We start from the raw sequence: 7,207 nt of genomic DNA, 5'->3' as shown, positions 1-7,207 counted from the left end.
TAAGAATTTGTTTTTCAGCGTATTTGGAGTATTTGCCCGAACGTAAATCCCCTTTATTTAGAAAGACGCACAGATGTTCGTAAAGGTGTTTAAATGTCATTTCTGTTTATTTATCAGAGTTTCTAACCCGCCTGGGCTAGATACCAGCCATCAAACGTCTGACTTTTATTTGATAAGCTTCCCTTGCTCTGTCACACACACACTGATGTCTGATTTTCTCTGATGGTTGCTGTGCATCATCCCCAGATGTTGTCTTGCATTATCAAGGTTCATCGCTGACATTTCTCAGAATGTCATGTTTTGACTGAGTCATTTTCTCAAAGCGACAGCACTACATGTCCTTGCTGGGATACTGAAATTGACTGCTCCTTCAAATGCACACCCTAATCAGCCAATTTCCCCAATTCCAGTCCCATCAAACTGCTCTTTATCTGTTGAACTGGGGAGTTTTGTTGTTCTTTTCTAATGCTAATCTACCCCATTCAGTATCTCTCTATGAGGCTATTTGTTGTGAAATAAATCCCCTTGTTTGCCTCCTGCATGTATAATTGATATTGTTGCCAGGCTTTTTGTTTGTGCCGTGGAGAGCTGGAAGGCAGTGCTTTGGAGGTGATGAAGAAAATGAGACTTGCAGCACTGCCGTTCCAGCTGAGCTCAGCCAAGGTTGATGCCTGTGATCAGTCTTTGTTGGATGTCATACATGCATTTGTGATTATTTTCAGCAGATTGTGGCCTCCCAATGCAGACTACATTTGCGACCACTGTTTAATATCTTTGTAATATCCAGATATACTAGGCCCCCGTGTTAGATCGCACACCAAATTGAGGTGAAAACTCTGAACTGAACTTTTTACTTAATTCATCCAGGTGAGTTATGAAATAACAGGTGCACTGAATAAATTCAGATTTCCCGTTTTCTCATCTATAATGCATTCCTTTCCACATATCTCTTAAACAACATTAGCTTTACAGTGAATTATCCACAGTATACTTATTTCCTAGTTAGGAAAAAGTATATAGTCCAAAATGCTGCAACAATAAAACCATTATTTTGATAAAGTAGTAATAGTTTTAACAAGTGCTTATCAATGTAAACAAAAAGGTGCCATTTTTCAAATCTTACTGCATGAAGGGTCCGAGAAAATATAGTTTACTTTTACTCTTTGTAGTTTTATACAGTGTCTCCACACTGGCTTTCTCTGTTGCTCCTGTGCAAACATACAATCTGTATGGCCATTGATATGCCCTAACAGAGGTCACAATTTGCATGAGAATTAACAGCAAGTAAATTAAATTGATATTCAGTGCACATCTCCGTCGAATCCTTCAGACCTTTGTTCCCCCTGCCTGGCAGAGCCCATGTTCAGCCCCCCCAGCTAGTCAGAAACATCTGTGCAGTTAATAATTTGATAAACAGCTTACACAAATGCTAAATTATCTTCTCCATTCCCTCCCCTTTTTCCTTTCCTTGTGCAAGACAGTTGGCTCACCTCTCTGTGGTGTTGGGTTTATCTGTCTTTTGTGGCTGTTCTTCCACAGCTCTGGTTTTAATGGCTCTCCCTTCACTCCTTTCACTATCACTTAGATACTGAAGCAGTGTTTGGGGTTAATGCAAATCCTCAACTCTCATCTGCGGCAAAAAAAAATCCACTGAAGTTTCCTATTGTGGCAAGTTTAAAATGAACTTTGTCGGAACATTTGTTATTCATTCACAGCTCTGTGCGGGTAGCATTTAAAAATATTCAGAAAGAACTGTGACATTGATCAGCACATTTGAACATGTGCAGTGCCTCCGTTCTGCAAAAGCCCACAACTCAGCTGACTCCCTGTGAAATTACAAATTAAGGTCTGACATATTTTTTTCCAGAGAGCATTCTGCACCAGAGTGCAAAAGCTTTCAAGTTCCACGTGTTAATTCAATGGTCACTTGTTTCTATAATTGGCTGATACCAGCAGTGAAAGAGATTTGACCGGGTTTTTATAATCATTTCAAAAAGCAGGCTCTTGTGGTTGGCACAGGTATAGTTTTATTTTCACAAAGGTATATTAAAAAGATTAAACGTGTCCGGAGGATGATATTAGTAGTATCTGTTCAAAATCAGGCCTGATTAAATTTGAAAAGGATACAAAATATCACAGACAGATCTTTATGTGTTGTGCGTGTGCCCGCGTGCAGTTTATTTGTGTGTCGATATTTTGCAAGTACGTTTTTGTCTATGAGAGGACAGCAATTAGTTAAGTGCTATCAAGTGGATGAAAAGCTGCAACAAATCCCTTTTATAATTTCATGGAAAAGAAAGCTGACAAAATGGAATGGGATGGAGGGGAACTAGTTTCCAATGCTTACCTTTTCGGTTGCAACTTGAGAAGAAATTGAACGCTAAGAGGGTGCGCTAAGCCGCGTTAATACATTGTGCAACTTTTTTCACATGCTGAGTTCTTGCTTTAAACTTTTTCTTTTTTCGGCTCTGTGGATATTGTCTGTTCTGTTACTGAGTTTTAGCGAGGAGATCAGATTCACCACGTTGCTCCACTTGGTGGTTATCTGAATAAACATCAGGGCAGTCTCGAGTGCTGTCTGAGAGCACAATGCTTCATTGTGGTTTTGAACAAAGACTCCAAGCTCTAATGACAGTGGCTTGTTGTTGTTAGCACATGTAGGCCTTGTGATGTTGTATTTTGCAGAGTGGATTCATTCTCCGTGTTGTTTATACTTTTATTCTTTTTCTTGGGCGTCCTCTACCAGTGTCATCCAGACTCTTGTCTGTCATTTTCACATGTTTGCAGTCACTGGGGGCGACAGAGACAGGAAGGAGAGGATCATCTCACAGTTTGACAAGAGTCTTTGAGTCTAGAGTTTGACCGACAGCTGATAGGAGCAGCGGTGTGGCACACGGCGGCAAGCGGGGGCAGTGTGTGTGTGGTTATCAGATGAAGAGATTCATGTGGGCTGGGCTGTTTAGGTCAGATGGCTGACAGTCAGGACTTGATGTTTGCTATTATGTCGTTGTGCTGGTTGGTAATGCTGATGCCTTGCCTTGTTACAACAGTGCCCTCTTTTGCCCCATGTTTGCTAGCTTAGGTTTGGTGCTAGTGAACCAGCTGCTGAGTGGTGAATAAAACCAGATAGCTTGTCTTGTCTCACTGTTTGTGTCATGCTTACTGAGGTTTTGAATTGATTACACTGATTATAGGTATTCCCCTGCAAGGCTCAGAAAAGGTTCTGAAACCTCTTCAAACACCTCGTTTGTACTTCAACATTTATGTTATTAGTTCTGTTTGGCATAGTTTCTGTTATTCAGTTTATATTCCAAAACAGGGTTTATTATCTTTAAAGCATTTGGAAGATCATTTTTCATGTTATGCAGCTTAAGTGCAGAAACACTGATCTTTCTTAAAAATGTTCTGCTTGAAAGGATGTTGCCACTGTTTCACAAGAAGCAGTTGTTTTTTAATATGATCGGTAACTTTTTCATTGAAGGAACAGTAGACCTGAGAAGAGACAGTTGAGTAAATGAGCGCCTCTTCCCTATACCCGAAGAGCCAATCCAGTCCTGGATGGCCCATTTGACCCAATCCTCCTGGAGAGGCCCACGGGGCACACGTCACATCCACATTAAGGCATTAGAAAATGCTTTATTTGTTTGCGTGAGGGACATCCTCTCCTGTCAGTTCTGTAGGTCACACTCAGTTGACACTGCAATTGGAAGTCATTGCGCTTGTGTGGGTTTAGTCTTCCAGGTCAAATTATCCTTCAATTCAACCTGAAATTGGGAATGGCAGCAGCAAGGATCAGCCCAGGGCCCAGGCCCTCTCCTCAGTATTAAGCCATCACAGTGTTGTAAGGTGAGCTCCTGTAATGAACCCTGTCACTGCTACCACTGCACCAATATCCCCACTACACAGCATGCATATTGATTGCAAATTGTGAGTGCGAGCACACGGCTGCGGTGCTGTGTGTATGTAATGTATGTGTGCACGCTCACGTAAGCGCACCTTGTTCTGGGAAGAAACAAGGGAATCGCCTTTCTCTGATTAGAAAGCTCATGCATAGGAAAGCACGACAGAGACACTGCTCCCCATCTGCCCGTGGTGCAGGTGAAAACAATTTACACATCGCCAGGCTAATGGATACATTCATAGGGAGCACAGACAGAGGGAAAGAGGGATGGAGGGGGAGAGAATAGCAGAGAGTGGAAAAAGAGAGGGGTTGTAATGGGCCCAGGCCAATGCAGGCCAGTGGCCCTGCTCATGCGGCCAAGCCAGACAGCAGCGTATCAGATAACACATAATCACCAGGGTCAGAGACTAATGAATGCGGTCATGGCCCACCAGAGCAGGCTTTTGCCCGCACTAAAGACACTTGTAAACAATCGGCTGGGTGAAACATGGCAATAATATGTTGATTCAGCAGGTAATGAGGTTCTCCCTGAATCAATACCCCCAGCTAACCCCTCTCCCAGGTGGGCCAGTGAAGAGCAGTCAGCCAGGTTGGCGAGCGCAGACCTCTGCGATGACCTTTCCGTGGCAGTAAGGACACGAGGCAGTCTGAAGAGGACTATTCTCGTATTGCACAAGGCGCTGAGTGTCAGAACTTTCATTCGCAGCAAGCAAATGAACAGACAGGCGCTGCATGCTAATGAGCGGCAGGCTATTTTCCACCTTTTTTATCTGCACATTATGCTCTTGACTTTGGAGAAGGTGGGAATTAGGTTGGACCTCAGTGTCAGGCTGCCTGATGGCTCTGCTCAGGAAAAACTGGTAATTGAAGCCGATGGCTGCCGCGGAGGAGGTCTGAATTTGGAAATAAACAGTTTCAAGCACTGCACGTCATTTCTAGAGAGATGACAGGGGGAATGGAAATGAGCTGTCTGGATCTAATGTGCTTTCGCAGCAGGGAAAAAGGGGGCCATCTTTCAGATAACAATTCCACTCATTAGGACTTCAGTGCCACCGTAATGACAAGAGACCAAGTTGCTAAATTCAGAGAGGACAATTAGGAAATGCTGGCGCCCTGACAAACCAAGTAAACAAGGACACATGGCTCTGAATTTTACATATACTCTGGCCTGACGCTGTGAGAAACATCTAATAGGTTTCGAGGAGATTTTAAAAAGGAAATGCCATAAATGGCCTTCCGCTGGGTTCTTCTTGTCATAGTAGCAACTTCTTTATTATTGCTTGTTCATTAGCATAATAGACAAATTAATTCCCCGCTCATTGCTAAAGCAAGTTGTTTACATCTGATTCTGTGCTTGTTAAAGGCAATTTAAAATCCTGTTTCTCAGGCTTTGCAGTCTGGCTAGAGAACCTTATTTGTGACAAGCACGTGGGTGTAAACATCGCTTAGATATAATGTATAAGTGTATTCTGTTTACATAGCCTTCCTGTCTGTTTTTCAAAATAAAGTCACAAACAGCCATGGATTTATTATAGCGACCGCCTTATTGTGAATTCGAATGCATGTGTGCATGTTGTCATATTTTTAGGTTCTGTTTGTGCCATCACATTAAACTGAAGTGGGGATTCAAGTATTGTCATAATTACATGCTAAACTAGTCTGCATGAGGCACTGCTAAGTTGAACAAGTTCCTTTTTTTCCCTTCACACCCTCCTCTGCAGTTTTGGCAGATGTGGCCTATTCACCTTCCTTTTGCTTGGCCCCAATTCAGCGTAGCCCCTATGGCTGCCTCCACCTCCTCAGGCTCCGTCGTGCTTTGGTACCGTACTGTATGTGTGTCCACTGTATCAGTCTCCCCTGGGAGCCACCGCCTCTCCCTGTTTCAATTTCCAAAGGATTACCAGCAACAATGCATTTCCTCAACAGTTGCGCAAAGTTTCTCCACTCCCCTCCTTCACTTCGTTTTCTCCTTGTTGCCCAAACAAAGCTGTGAAGCCCAAAATGTAACTTGGGGACATTTTGAGCAGGATTTCATGAGTTGAATGAAAGTTTGCTCATTAAAATCTTTCAGCGCGGCTTTATGCATTAGACTGAAGAGTGGAGCGCGTGTTTATATACTTTCAAATGACAGCAGCAGTTAATCTCTAATGCTTTTTACTGTGGCGTCAGCGTGGCATGTTTAAAAAAAAAAAATGCAACCTTCCATGGACGCGGCATGCAACCTTGATGTGGCGGGCAAAACCACAGGGGTTTCTTAGACTCCGATAGCCTTCATGCTCATGAATAAAACAGGGGGTTTAGGGGGCTTCCTGTGCAGCTAATTCACAGTGCCGAGCTTCCAATCTGTTTTTATGGTACTTGGGTGGAACAATTTCTCTTCCCCTGCTTCAGGGCTGCATACAGCACGGAGAGCAGATTCTCGGGAGCTCGTACAGGGATAGTAATTTGCCATAATCAGTTATTGTGCACTGGTGAGTTTAGCACAAGCTGAGACTCATGATACTTTGTGTTTTTTCTTCAATTTTATGCAAATAAACAAAGCAACTCACTTTCTGAAATTGCCCTTGTTTTTAACATGAAAATGTCTGCCGGTGTGTAACACGAATTTCTAGCTGTTAGGTATAAGCGCTTTACGTGCTCTCGTAATTTTTCACGATAAATCGCAGCACACGGCCATAAACGTCTTGTGCTAAACTACGTAACACGTTGCTTTCTTGCTGTGCAATTAGCAAAGAGGAACGTGCTTCTTTTCCTCGTGAGTCCTGTTTGCAGACTCATTACCAGGCCCTGCTGGTTTCTCCAGCACTGAGAGGAAGTTAAACAAAGCGCCACTCACACACAGCCTCTCTGTGGTGACAACAGGCTCCAGACCCATCACCAAACGCTGAGAAGTGAAGGGTCTGTGAAAACAAACCGCTATGACACCCTTCACTCTTTCTTCTGCTCGACTGCACCCTGTCAATGTCCAACCCGATCACTAGTACTGCGAGCTACGTTAATAACTGAGAAAACAAACCACCAGGCGATAAAGCCCCAAACCTCTCCATCCTAAATCTTCCATACAGTAATCACATCAGGCTCTAAAAGGATGCACCTCCTTTTGTTGTGAAATCACAATTGCACCTGTCTGCTTGGTGACAGCAAATAGTAAATTGATATTTTTTAATGCTACAAACAAGTGCATGTACACACAGATGCAGAGAAGGGGTTGAAAACACAAAGTCAGATGTACATATCGATATACTTTGCGCACGTACACATGCAGTCCACACACACACAAGAGGCAGAGGGGACCTAATTAAATGC

The sequence above is a fragment of the Pundamilia nyererei genome, unplaced genomic scaffold, assembly GCF_000239375.1.
Source record: "Pundamilia nyererei isolate P.nyererei 1_Seehausen unplaced genomic scaffold, PunNye1.0 scaffold00088, whole genome shotgun sequence".
Classification (NCBI taxonomy): Eukaryota; Metazoa; Chordata; class Actinopteri; order Cichliformes; family Cichlidae; genus Pundamilia; species Pundamilia nyererei.
The sequence above is the reverse complement of the archived record's forward strand: the minus strand, read 5'-3'. Positions refer to the sequence as shown.